The sequence below is a fragment of the Pyxicephalus adspersus genome, chromosome 4 (assembly GCF_032062135.1).
Source record: "Pyxicephalus adspersus chromosome 4, UCB_Pads_2.0, whole genome shotgun sequence".
Lineage (NCBI taxonomy): Eukaryota > Metazoa > Chordata > Amphibia > Anura > Pyxicephalidae > Pyxicephalus > Pyxicephalus adspersus.
In genome coordinates, this window is record NC_092861.1 from 14,258,488 (window position 1) to 14,272,341 (window position 13,854).

The following is a 13,854-nucleotide window of genomic DNA, read 5'->3' on the forward strand; positions in this document are numbered from 1 at the left end:
ATCGGATGATCTCCCTGACATCAGAACGCTTCATTTCCAGTTCACACCGAAGCCTGCCTTTCCGATTTCTAGTGTTATGTAAACAGCAGAGAATTGGCGTTGGTGAAAGTCTTGTAATATATAAGGGTCATAGCAGGTATAGAAGTAGTAAGAAGACTATAATGATAACTTGCTGTATTTACAGGTTATAACAGGAGTGAACAAAAACATATTGTAATTATGTACATGAGTCATTCTTCCTGCATGCCAGGGGTTGGGGCTTGTGTGTAGAAATAAGCACAGAATACATGCCAGCCATAAACATTCCAACTGTGCTATTCCTGGAACCCGGTTATCATTGCACGTGTGTGAAAACTGTGCTGCTATAATTGTGTTTGCAGTATGAAGGGTTAAATGTATCTAAACCCAAAAACAAAAATGTATGGGTTTTACCATTTCTTGGATATTATGGCTGCATTAGTTTTTACCCCTTTTATTTTTTACTTGGTGACCCACAACTTATGTAATTCTTGTCCTAGGGTGGCAATGCTGTATACATAAAGCAGTAGCATTACCACCATAGTATATTTGGACTACAGAACACTTCACCCTCTCCCTATTTACAGAGCTCATTGAGTCACATGGAGGTGGAACAAATCTTCAGCACCGTGACTTTGTTCTTTTGCTCTCTGACCAGATCACCAGATTTTGCAGCATGGTGGCTCAGTGGTTAGCACTCTGGTCTTTGTAGCGCTAGGTCCCTGGTTCGTATCTCGGCATGGAGTTTGCAGGTTCTCCCCGTGTTGCATAGATCTCCTACCACGTTCCAAAATGTGGTTAGGTTATTTGGCTTCCCCCCAAAAATTGATCTTAGACTGTATTAATGACATATGACTATGGTAGGAACATTAGATTGTGAGCTCCTTTGAGCGACAGCTAGTGATAGGACTATGGACGTTGTACAGAGCTGCATAATATGTCAATGCTATATAAATACTGTGCAATAATAATTTTTACTGCAAAATTATCCAGTTGCATTTTTAAAGGTTCCTCTTCCCAGTCTCTAAAATTTGGGCTAAATCCTATTTGGGGGAGAGGAATTACAGTAAACCTTTGATGCCTTGCATTGCAGTATTTTTTTAGTAGTGCTATTTATAAAACTACTGGTGCAAAAGACACAAAGTCCATCTGCCATTGTCTTTTATTACATTACTGAATTTATTTTGCTGGTACAAAGCAAAGCCTGGAGCATCTGGAACAGTCTTGGCCCATTCAGCAACATTGTTTTGTGTGCTTGGAAGAGTGCAGACAGAGCCCAGAGCCGCACTCTGCAATGTACTTATGCCTTTGTTTGTGCACAATATACTACTTTACTTAGAAAGCGGAGGGGTAAAACTGAATAGAAGTGGATAGAATAGATGGGCTATATATTGAGATATAAGAGCTCTCAGCAAATTATGGTCAAATGGACCAAGGTAGCAAAAGTCTGTACAATCACTGAGCGTCCCTTCCCTCATTTTAAAATGTTGAATGAAAATGACTCTCAAAAATCATGTAGAAGAAATAGGTTGCTCGATAAACCTAACTTTACTTGTACCTACAGCTCCTAGATAAAGGGTGCTTTTTAGCAAAGTCCTGGGGAAAGCAAAGATGCTATAGCATTGTATTGCAAGATTTGCGGTTCTCTCATCTCAGCAGAAGGATGGTACAAAAGCAGGGACAAAACTAAGGTAAATGTATAAATGGTCTCCCTTTGTAGGTGTTATCATTTATTTGCTGCTGTTGTAGATTGGAGAGGGGGCTTTGGGACATTTTTCCTTTGTGTATTCTTTAATGGTCTTGTTAGCTGTTATCTATTCTGTAGTTGTCCTTTAAGTCCTCCTTCTGCTCTCTGACACAATTTCTGGATAGCTATCTGTTTGATATGGGATTATTATGTAAATATTTGCTGCACTGTGTTTGGTATCGTGATGATATCTGCAGTAAAAGGATTTTATTATGTAGGAATGGTTCGCTATGTCAAAGTATCCAAGTAGTTTTATCTATCGGTCTAATAATGACAAATGGCATGTAAATATGTTAAGTTTTGCTGAGATCTATTATAACAGTAGAAGTTGAAGTTTGCAGTTGCCTTGTAAGATGATGGGCTGGAGGGAAAAAGGTTTGTTGGATTTTACAAGAAAGGTAAAGTTCAGTGACGGTCACTACTCGTTTGGAACATGTTAGCAGCAAAAAAAAAAGTGTACAGTGATACAATGAGAAGATAGATTGTCATGGAAGAACCTGGCTGTTCCAGGTAACATTGAATGGATTTCCTAAAAATCATATGTTATTAGTTGGCAAATATTTTCAGTCCAAATCCATTGCTAGATTTCTGGATCACCCAGGTTCTTCCATGATAGTTTGTCATCTCCAGTCTTGAAGAGCTTTTGTAAATCGGGCCTAAAGGTTATATGAACTACATTTATGATTTTCAAGTATGCACCATGGAGGACGATGATAATTGTATGTTCATGGCTATCTTGGAGGCTTATGGCCATTGAAGTGGGTGGCACCATATATCCTTGGTTTACCCGACATGGGGAGTGGTAGTTGTACGTTCATGGCTATCTCGCTGGGAAGGCGCAGGGCAGCTTGCACATTCATGGCTACCTCGCCAGGTAGGTGTATGGCAGCTGTATGTTCATGGCTACCTCACTGGGGAGGCGTAGGGCAGCTTGTACATTTATGGATACTTCGCCGGGTAGGTTTATGGCAGCTGTATGTTCATGGCTACCTCGTCAGGGAGGTGGATGGCAGCTTGTATATTCATGGCTACCTCACTGGCTAGGTGCATGGCAACCGTATGTTTATGGCTACCTTGCCGTGGAGACGCATGACAGCTGTATGTTTATGGCTACCTTGCTGGGGAGACGCATGACAGCTGTATGTTCATGGCTACCTCACTGTGGAGGCTCATTACAGCCTGTACGACCATGGCTACCTCGCTGGGCAGGTGCATGGCAGCTGTATGTTCATGGCTACCTTGCTGGGGAGGCACAGGGCAGCTTGTACATTTATGGTTACTTCGGAGGTGCATAACAGCTGTATGTTCATGGCTACCTTGCCATGGAGGCGCAGGGCAGCTTGCACACTCATGGCTACCTCGCCGGGTAGGTGCATGGCAACCGTATGTTCATGGCTACCTTGCCGTGGAGTCTTATTACAGCCTGTACATTCATGGCTACCCTGCCGGGGGGGGTGCAGGGCAGCTTGAACATTTATGGCTACCTAGCCAGGGAGGCGCATGGCAGCTGTACGTTTATGGCTACCTTGTCATTGAGGTTCATTACAGCCTGTGTACATTCATGGCTACCTCGCTGGGGAGGCACATGGCAGCTCGTACATTTATAGCTACTTCACCACGGAGGTGCACAGCAGCCACATGTTCATGGCTACCTCGCCACAGGCACTCTTTGTGGCTACCTTGTTTTATTCAGCAATGCGATACTCCTGTAGTAATCCAGATAGCTGTGTGTTTCTTGTTTTGGTGCCTCATGTGTGACAATGAAAGGGTTAAACAGTACTACATAGCTTAATGCATGCACTGTTTACAGCTCAGAATTGCAAATGAGAAGTGGTCAGTTCACATAATGTGTTTTCTATGAACAGCAGTGTGCTGCGCCAGAACGCGCTGCTTATATTAGCAGCAAATTCCTGGGGGATCCCTAATTATAGAACATAGAGCAGCATCAGGTATGTGTGCAATGAACATTTATTTCATGCAGTTGTGTGTATTAGAACAGTGGTGTGTTGTTGCAGACGGCGATTGTGTACTTAGAGCAAGAGGACATGTAGTGAGAATGCAGAGACAAACTAAAATCAATGGTGGGGGGAAGAGGAAGTTTTTAAAGGCATAATATTTGCATTTTTTTCACATGCATATACATCCAATCACTTTAAAGTAAATCATATTCAGGTGTATAGTGTATAATTATATATGTACATGGAGGCAACCATACTCCATCATTATATATGCCACCTCTGATTAGTAATTCTGCACAATGATTTATACTTTGCATTGCAAATTGGGTCAGGTCTGACTGCAAAAGAATGGCCTTCCTGCAAAGGCTAATGGTGTTTGGAAATGGTTAGGACCGGACACCATCATCTGTGTGCCCTGTAAAGGCCTACATGAGTAACCCTGGGGCCAAAGACCATCCATTTAGAACCCTATCCATTTGTTTTTTTCCCAAATATCCTATCACTTAGATATTGTTGTCTTGTACAGTATTCTTCTCTGAATTTTTTTTCCCAGCTGGGTGCGAAGGAACTGTAGGTGAGTATTGTGACCCAATTTTTCTATAAGCACCCAAAAACAGCCGGGTGGTTACTGAAAAGTGCCAGGTGGTGCACCCAGCTAAAAGGGGCCGGGGAGAACACTGCTTGTAGCTTCAGCTCCAAAGGTGGCCCGGGTCGACCTTGCATTAAAATGTGTGGTCCACTTATCTTGTAGACCCTGAAAATTACAGTTAAATAAAAAACGGAACAAATTAAAATGCTCAGTTTGCATCTCAGCTTCTGGTAAACTTTCCCTCATTGTGATCCTGGGTAAGTTGAGGATCACAAGTCTCAGGAGAAGACACTCCTACACAAGGCTGGAAACTTCCATTATGATGCAAAGTCTATGCATCCTCCCTGTCCAGTACTGACTTGGATCTGCTGAGATGAGGGTAGCATGGTGGCTCAGTGGTTAGCACTCTGGCCTTTGCAGCGCTAGGTTTAAATCTCAGCCAGGAAACTATCTGCATGGAGTTTGCAGAGTCTCCCCATGTTGGGGGGGTTTCCTCCCACATCCCAAAAACATGCAGTTAGGTTAATTGGATTACCCCAAATTGACCTTAGACTGAATTAAAGACACATGACTATGGTGGGGACAGTGACATGACTATGGATTTGTACGGCGCTGCATAATATGTCGTCGCTATATAAATACTATGTAATAGAAATAATAATAATAATGCCCCCTCAGCTTTACACATCTTCTTGTTGGAATTGCCATCAGTTCCTAGCTTGCTACAATTTCCGTTTCTAGGAGTCCTAATTCAGCATCTGGTTATGGAAACCTAAGGGGCCGTATGATCCCGTCATCAATTTGGAACCTTACAAACCTGGAAAAGCTGGTTTGTGGTGGATATATTTCCCAAATGGAAATACATTTTAGTGCTCCTGGAAGCAGACACCTTAGGGGAAAAAGCCATGGATTTACTTTTTAGTGGTTGTCATGCTAGTAGTAACCCCTGACCCGGCCAGACATTTGGACTCCCTGGCGCTGAAAAAGCTAGCTAATCATTAGACAAGAGCCGAACTATTCTGATAAATTCCAGGCTAGGGGTTGAATCTACTATGAGCCTAACCTTTCCTATTGCATTTTTCTAACATGAACTAGTGTTTAAGGGAACTAGAGAGTATTTTTAGTGCATTAACATGTTGGGTTATTATTGCAAAGATTGTTTTAGGTTGAATTGGTGTAGAATGCTGCATATCAATTTGTCACATATTGATGATTTAAATGAGTTCAAAGAATTTACTCAAGTGCAGATGAAATAAGCATCTCCTTTTTACTCCTTTTATGACTGAAGATTCTCAACCCCTTTAGTAAATCAGGATTCTATTCTCAGAAGAAGGAATAGTTGTCTCTACATGACCCCATTTATCAGTGCAGTTGGCATCCTTGCTGTACTACTATAGAAATAAGATTTGCTACTTCATAACCTCATCACACGCACGGCTCCAAGACTTTTCTAGAGCTGCCCCAACTCTCTGGAATTGTCTTACCTGTCCTATTCGGCTTGCTCCTACTCTTTGCCCATTTAAAGGATCACTCAAAACCCATCTTTTCAAACTTGCCTGCCCGTCTTCTACTGTCCCTTAAACCATCACTACTTCCCACCACTCCATATCTTCCCTCCTATTGTGTTTTACCTCCCCCACCTCCTAGATTGTAAGCTCTTAGGGGCAGGATCCTCTCCTCCTTCTGTGTCTGTCTGTCATTCACAACCCCTATTTATTGTACAGTGCTGCATAATATGTTGACGCTATATAAATGGTGTTTATTAATAATATTAATAATAATCATATGTGGTAAGTTACCTACCAATTATACTTAATCTAATTATGTGATGTAACCATACTTATGCAAAGGCTGCCATGGCTGAAGACATGTTGGTATAGTCAACCAGGTCTTTTCTTGACTTGTGTGCAATTATCCTTTTCTTTTGGCTGTGCATAAAATTAATGAAGGTAAAGTGGGTGGGATAAAGCTTCACTTTACAAATAAAAAATGTACCTATGAGTTTCACCTGTCTTAATCTCTACCAATCGTTCTGACATTTTTCACAGAGGAAACCGCTTCTTATGGATTTCTACATCTTATGTTTAATGTGTCTGGTTTTATGGCAGGTTTACCATAAAATGTGCTGCTGTCTTTATTGTGGAATAATTTTTATTACATGTTAGGTTGCCTTATTTGGTTACATGTAGTTAAAGTTTGATTTGTGAACAGATGTCCAGGTTTTTTCATTTTAGATAAGCAAAGTTTTAACTAAATGGAGTTGCTTAAACTAGGTGCCAGGTGTGGTGGTCGATGGGGTCTCTTAGCTAGGCAGTGAGTTGGTCTCGTCCAGCTTGTGTGGGGCCTGGGGCACTACATTTACTTGTGTGCCAAATGTTGCTGCCCTACCTTTCCACCTGTCACAACAGCATGAACAATTCAATTGAAAAACAGGAAATCTGTTAGGGGAAACATAAATAACAAAAATCATTAAAAAGCTGATTGCATAAGTTTAATCCTTAAATCTAATACAATGTTCAAGCAGCTTTTAATTTCATTGCAGCATTCAGTTTTCTTGGGTGGGATTCTATCAGCATGGCACAACCTGACTTGCCAACATTTGCCCACTTTTCCTTGCAAAAGCTTTAAATCTGTCAGATTGTGACAAATTGTGCACAGCACTCCTCAGGTTACCGCACATATGTTCTATTGGATTTAGGTTGGGGCTCTGGCTGGGCCATTCCAAAACTTTAACTTTTTTCTGGTGAAGCCATTGTTTTCTTGATTTGGATGTATGTGTGGGGTCATTGTCATGCAGAAGCCTGTAGTTTTTGGCCCAAAATATTGACTAGTATTTGGAACTGTTCATAATTCCCTTCACTAAAGCCCCGGTTCCAGCTGAAGAAATGGAACCCAAAGCTTGATACTGTCACCACCATGCTTCACTGTGGGGATTTTGTTCTTTTGGTGATGTCTGAACTGTGGGATAGGGTTGTAGGACAGAAGTCTTTTCTTACAAAGAAAAACATCCAGGCCAGGCTAAAAGTTGCAAGATATACATCAATCAAGTCCCCCAGAAGCATGTGTGGAAAATGTGTTATGGTCTGATAGAAGGAGGTTCCAAAAGGTACCTTAGGTGCAAAAACAACACTTTTCATGACCAAACCCCACAGTAAAGCATTGCGGTGGCAGTATCATGCTTTTAAGTTTTAAAGTTTAGAATATAGCATTCTTGGTCCCATCTGGGCAAACAGAAATTCAAAACTCTCACCTGTTTGTATGTAATGTAACTGCTAGTTAGGAATGGAGAGCATGCTGTGGCCTCTTCTACTCCCTATACATCTTTGTAAAACACGCATGGTACTGCAGCTTGCTGCATCGCAGTGCTCCATGGAGAAGGTGACAGTGGGTCTGCACTGTGTGACTTTGTTCTGTATTTTGGTTTGTTGCTTTGCATTGATAGCCCATCCTTGGGCTCCATCTCACTATTACATTCCAGAGTACCTGAAAAAGACTAGACCTGTCTGACTTTTCTTAACTCCGTGCACCACAACACGTGTTATCTGCATTGTAGCGCACTTTAGTGTAGCTTCATCAGTAACTGCTATATTGCATGCTGAAATTTTATCTTAATGTACAGTTTGCAGTTCATTATAAAAATAGTTATACCACGCTGAGGGTTTAAATGAAAGCCTGCTCTAATAAAACCCTGTAACCCATCTACGATAAAGCGCTACAAGAGGACAGCACAGAAGCCTTTATTTTTATACTATGCATGGAAAAATGACAGCTTGAAGTTTATTGGTTTCTAAAGGCAGCTCAGATTCATCATATTGTTCTTGGACCGTATTATAGAGAAGGACTAAAGGATTACAGAGAATTCACCTTTTTTTCTAATTTTAGGGTAGGTAAGAAAATGATTGGTTGTGGAGCCAGCACTGGCACACATGCTCTTACTCTTGCAGTTTTGCATATTGTAATAATGTTTTAAGATTATCAGCTAAGGCTTCTATGTTTAAGTGAAAAATCAAGCCGAAGACGTACATGTCAGCAAGGATAGGGTGAATGTAAAGGGAGAGGATGGTGGCAGAGGTTTGTATTGTGCTGGTGATTGCAGGCAATGGTTCCACCCAATCCAATAATCTGCTATGAAGTTCTGTGCGTGTTGTAGCAGCTGCTCGATCACTAGCTGTGCTGAGAGCTCGGGAAGCGACGCATGGTTCTGTACAAGGCTTTTTCTCTAAAACCACATTCACATGCAGAATGGATACTTCTAGCTAGCAGAATTCTTCATCATGACATCTAGGCAAGCAGAGTATCGGGATCAGGTGGGTCAGTTGTAATATTTTTATGTTTTGTCTTTCTATTCCTAATTTGTTCAGTATTGGGATATTACAGGTGCATTTTTTAATATGTTTCAGGTAGGTTATCCCTGTAGGTGTTCTGATCATGGTATTGCAAGACACACATGTTCCAAGGCTTCTATTGATTTTTTTAGAATGGCACCATCCTATCGGCATACTTTAGAAGTTGATCTAATGATGTTCTCGTTGGCTGGTAGTTTATTTTTGTGAACACAATGATTAAAGACTCCTATTGATTAGAGGGTGGCACAGTTTATTAGTGATTTAATCATTGGGCAGTGGACCAATGAAGGCTCCAAGATTGTAATTGGCCAGTAGATGGCTTATTCCTTGTTTTCATGGTAACTTTTCTTAGAGGATGAACCATTGCACATTTTAGTATTTTGATTGGATGTGGCTACCTATTGTAAACCCTTTATTATATTATTACTGAAACACAACAAAAAATATATATTCGAGCGGTTTTACCTGACAAAGATTTGCATCTTTGGATATTTTGGCCTAAAGTTTACATTTCTCTGATATACAGCCAAGAATAAGGACCTGATTTTTTTCCTGCAATCAGCCGGGGACCCTTTTTTATGTCCTTTACTTTGTAACTGGATAGTGCAAGGAAAAGCAGCAGATTAAATACTCTCTTGCTTTGCTCTTTCTTCCTATCAACATAGTCCATGTTGGCATATGAGCACTGCAGCAGTTTTCTCTCTCTATTAGATCTGCTTTACAAAGCATTAGTTTGATTAATTGTTATGAGACTTAAATACAACAAACTGTCCCTTTTCATCCCCTCAAAATTTGTTGTATATGGTCGGGCATTGTTGTAATGCACCAGCTTACCATGGTCACTTGTGGATTTGAATGGGCATCCATAAAGCTTCAATAGAGCCACGTACAATGGTTCAAAAAAAGCATCCTTGGGGAACAAAATTAATAGGCAGCAGTGTTCAACCAAGAATTTTTTGTAAGCTGAGTGGAAAAAAATTGCGGGTGGGTGGCAGCCCCTGTATTGTGACCCAAATCTTCAGTACCACCCAAAAACATCTGGGCGGTTACTGAAAAGTGCCCGGTGGTGCACCCAGCTAAAGGGACCTAGGGTAAACACTGGGCAGGCTAGAAAATCCTTACAGATCTCCATTGCCTCCCTCCCTCCCTTGGGACTGTCTGCATGCAACTTTTCCTCCCTGTATTGGCCTAAGTTCTTCATGCACATTACAATGTAACTATGCAATCAAAATGTATATAATATTAGGACCTATATAATGGCCCAATAAATTATACTCCATCAGGCATGCCATTGTGCTACATAGTTGATGGGAAATATAAATGAGATTGCACAGTCATATTGTGTGCTTAGTTGGCGTACTGGTGCAACTGGCAACTGGGGTTTAGGGTAAAATATCTCCGGGAGACTTTGTGGGACCTTCAAGCTGTTCATGCTGATTTGATCATTCTATGGCCAGCTTAAGGCTGAATCAAAAAGCAAATAGTTCCCTGAGAATGAAAAGTAAGATTTGCGTGAGACAAGTGAGAGTGCCAAGACCATCCACCATCTTTGCTTGGCATTGACGGCAATGTACATCATGTAGCAAACAAAAGCATTGGGCTCATTCACAGGAAGACCTGCAAATGGATGGGGAAATCATTTTGTGATTTAACCAGCTGGGTAAATTCTTTATCACCAAAACTTTGATTATTACCAACAATTCTTAGGATTGGATTCCTCTTAGGAGTATGGATTCCTCATATTCCTTATTATTTCAGTTATAGTTTTACTTTAAGCCAAATACAATTCCACAATGTCTCTTACCAGCAAGAATACAGAGAGCTTTGTAGGTTGGACTTTGTTGTGAACATCATGTCATCATCTTACTTCTTGTTGACGTTCTTCATCTTGATGGGCTCGCGGAGGAGCCAGACTTTGTGGCTGAGCAGCTGCATATATGTACAAACATTTCAAGCTACATTTAATGTGGAAATGAGATGCGTGCAGAAACTTCTAAGGAACATGTAATTTAGTCCACAGCACCGCGATCAAATGAACTGATTCAGCGTGTCTGTAGAACAATATATTGTTCCGGGGAAGACTTGTCATTTGGGGGGGCGTTCCTGCAGAGGAAGTTACAAAGCTATATTTGTCACTACCGTGTTTTTCTGTATACTGCTTTTAGTCTAACATAGCTGTATATTGACTTAAGGCACCCATAGAACTCTGATAAATCGCTGCCTGTAAATCATTTGTTCTTTCTGTCAATTTATCATTAATGTCTGGATTATCTTTATTCCTATTTGACAAATGAGGAAATATTTCCCCACTTGTGCATAAGTGTTCTCTTTGGTAAGGGAATCTCCTTTCCCAATGGGTTCACACGCAGCAGTAAGATTAACATTTTGTAATACATAGGAGAGTGTAGAACTTGGCATTTTTTTGCTATCCCTACCAAGGAAGGTAATTAAAGACCTGCAACTGACTGCAGTGGTCTGATTTGGGATCAACTGCTCCCGTTCAACTGAATCACATGGATTGTGGCTCCAGTTGTTGAACGCAACATGTTGCCCCTGGCCGCACTTTTGCATCCAGCTGCTTCTATTGACTTTAAAGCAACCACTTTCAACCGCATCTTACAGCAGTTGCTTTCTTTTATATGTGAACTTCCTCAGAACATCGCAGTTGCTGCAAACCTCAAATGCGTGACACAGAAGTTGAGTTCAGTTGAGGTTAACTGCAGTCTGAAAGGGTCTGAAATTTCCTAATTTTGTTGTTTTGTCAGTATTGACCTTTCCTAAATCTCTTAAAACTAGGTGTCAGAGGCAGCAGTGTATACAGTTTTATAGCAGAACTAAAGCTATGCGACTCACCATCATGGGACGCCACAATCTTCCTTTTTCCTAGGGACAATTCTTGGTCATCATAATTGCTCGTACTGGGATGACATACTTCCAATTCCTTCCCGGCACATACTAAGGATTGCATGCACAGCTCAGCTTTGTCACCGGTAATCCAAAGCAAACAGGCATGAAAAAACAAATTATTGCATGGCATACCCCTTGCTGCAATAATGACCGGCCTGATCAAGCATTTGTAAAAGTAGAACTTTCAGTGTACATACAGGAGTGCCTAAGCACCGCTACATACCAGGACATCGACTGCTATTTTTCACGAGGAATTGCTAAAGCAAAATAACATTTTTACATTTTCTCTGTAACATAGCAATTCTTAAATTTTTGAGGTTATTTATTTTCATCATCTATTACTTGTTCATTGCTCACATTGCAGTCTTTTATTTGTGCTGTATTCATAATAAGGCTAAACAGAGGTTTGCAGATGACTTATTAAAGCCACTAGCGCCAGCTGGGGTGCAGTGTTGAAGCTAATAGAGTTTTACTGTACAGGCCCCTTTTTTAAACCTCATTCCAAGTGTGATCTGAACTTGAAGCTGGTATATGGTGCTTCTATTGAAATCCTCTAGCTCGGTTAGGATGTCTTTCTTTCAAGGAGCACATAGGGGAGCTGAAAGATTTTGTGCAGTTATATGAGCAGCACTTTTATTCGTAGGTAATTATTTTTTTACCGATGAATAAACCTATCACTGGGATAATCGTTCTTTTTGTTCTCTGAAGTTGTGCTTTAAATACTTGCACAGCAACAATAGAGTAGCCAACCAAATGCCAGTCTGCCTGTACACAATAGAAGGCACTGTGCCCAGCAGTTGGCAGATCTCCTTGGCAGCAGTAATGTGGAGACTGTGAAGGCCAGACAGTGCCAGGATTTAACACTTGAAATGGCTCTGTCACTGTCATATAGAGGACACCAGGCATGAGCAGAGAAGAATGTTTTTATTTGTAGTTCTTATAGGTTTCGGTTCTGTTGCAGCAAGTCATTTACCTTAAAGGCCAGGCAAATTTTATACATTAGAGATACACACCAGAAATCACTGAGTAGGAATGCAAGAATGTAAGCTAACCGGATTGGAATATGTTGCACAATGCATTAGGGTGCACTTGTTCCAGGCACCACGAGGTGGGTTTGAAGTTCCATACATAGCAGTGGAGAGGACATGAAGGAACCTCTTCTATGTGTGGGTGCTCATTGTAGTCCACGAAGAAGGCAAGGACTAGGGATGAGCAGCCTGATTTGCCCAAATTTTAGTATCAAATTCAGCTTATCCTTATCTGATGGATTTTCGTTGGAGAATACCAAATGAGGGAATATGTACATTAGTAAATCATCAATATATCCAACATATTGAAGTCTGGCCTTCAGGCACATGAGATCCAAAAGGGGTGTAGAAAGTGAAGGTCTAAGGCTATGTACACACGTCAAATGATTCTCGTCTGATGATCACCTCGGGGATGATATCGGACGAAAATCTGGCGTGTGTACACAGCACTCGTCGTTCATGGAACGGTCCTGGTGGATCCTGAAATGAGGAACGATTGTAATGCAAGTGAGGGGGGAGAGCGCAGCGGGGTGCCATTCCGTCTACCCCCCATAGAGCGGAACGTCCCTATATGTACAGCACTCATTCATGCATCTTTCAGGCTTTTGTCGTTGGAAAATACCGAAAAGATCCTTTCTAACAACAATTATTGCACGTGTGCTTTATTCTGTAAAATATTTTGCAGATCTAAAGACCGCTTTTTACATTGTGTTGCAGCAGTTGAAAAGAGCTATTGGAATAAAGACTAGTAGTGGGGAGGATGGGTTTTAATTGGAGAATAGGTATTCCTCATTTGGTGCATAGTTAAGCACCTAGGACATTTTATAATGTGAATCGTGTGTGGGTAGTTCATTTAAAGCTTCTGTGGTAATGATTGGCTTTGAGCCATCCACGGTCCCAATTTTGGGCAATGAGCCTAAAATGCATTCCTAGGTATGGCATGGTGCAGAGTAAAAAATGGCTCAGAAGTACTATTTGACCTTTGGGTCTTAGAAGAACATAAAGGCAACCACATGTCTATGTGTTGTGTGTGGCTATAGTTTAATATTAGTTGGCTAGAAAATAATGATGTTAACTATAGCAACCAGTTAGATCCTTTCTTCTATTGCCTGTCCTGTCTAGGAAATGATTATATGGGCAGCATCTTCATGCCCTTTGCTCAGGCAGAAATCATGATAAAAATAGTAAATCTTTGGGGGGGAAATCCTGGCTTCATGTTGGCTTGTATAACAATTAGCCTTGAGTGTGACAGGTATTTATA

General features: G+C 41.0%; 1 protein-coding gene and 1 long non-coding RNA gene across 7 annotated transcripts in view; one reads left to right on the forward strand and one right to left on the reverse strand.

The window, feature by feature from the left end:
- ITSN2 (intersectin 2) overlaps positions 1–13,854 on the forward strand; it is a 111,120-nt gene that overhangs the window by 8,521 nt on the left and 88,745 nt on the right. The window contains exon 1 of one of the 6 annotated variants that reach the window (XM_072407451.1): positions 8,596–8,619. The exons of the other annotated variants lie outside the window; for them this stretch is intronic. The gene's annotated coding sequence lies outside the window, so the exon portion shown is untranslated. Of the gene's footprint in view, positions 1–8,595; positions 8,620–13,854 lie in introns of those variants that run through there. 6 annotated transcript variants of the gene reach the window in all.
- Positions 6,446–10,699, reverse strand: LOC140328104 (uncharacterized). Its single transcript, XR_011920228.1, has 2 exons — positions 10,463–10,699; positions 6,446–6,750 (listed from the first exon to the last, which is right to left on the reverse strand). It is a non-coding gene; the product is annotated as an uncharacterized lncRNA (long non-coding RNA).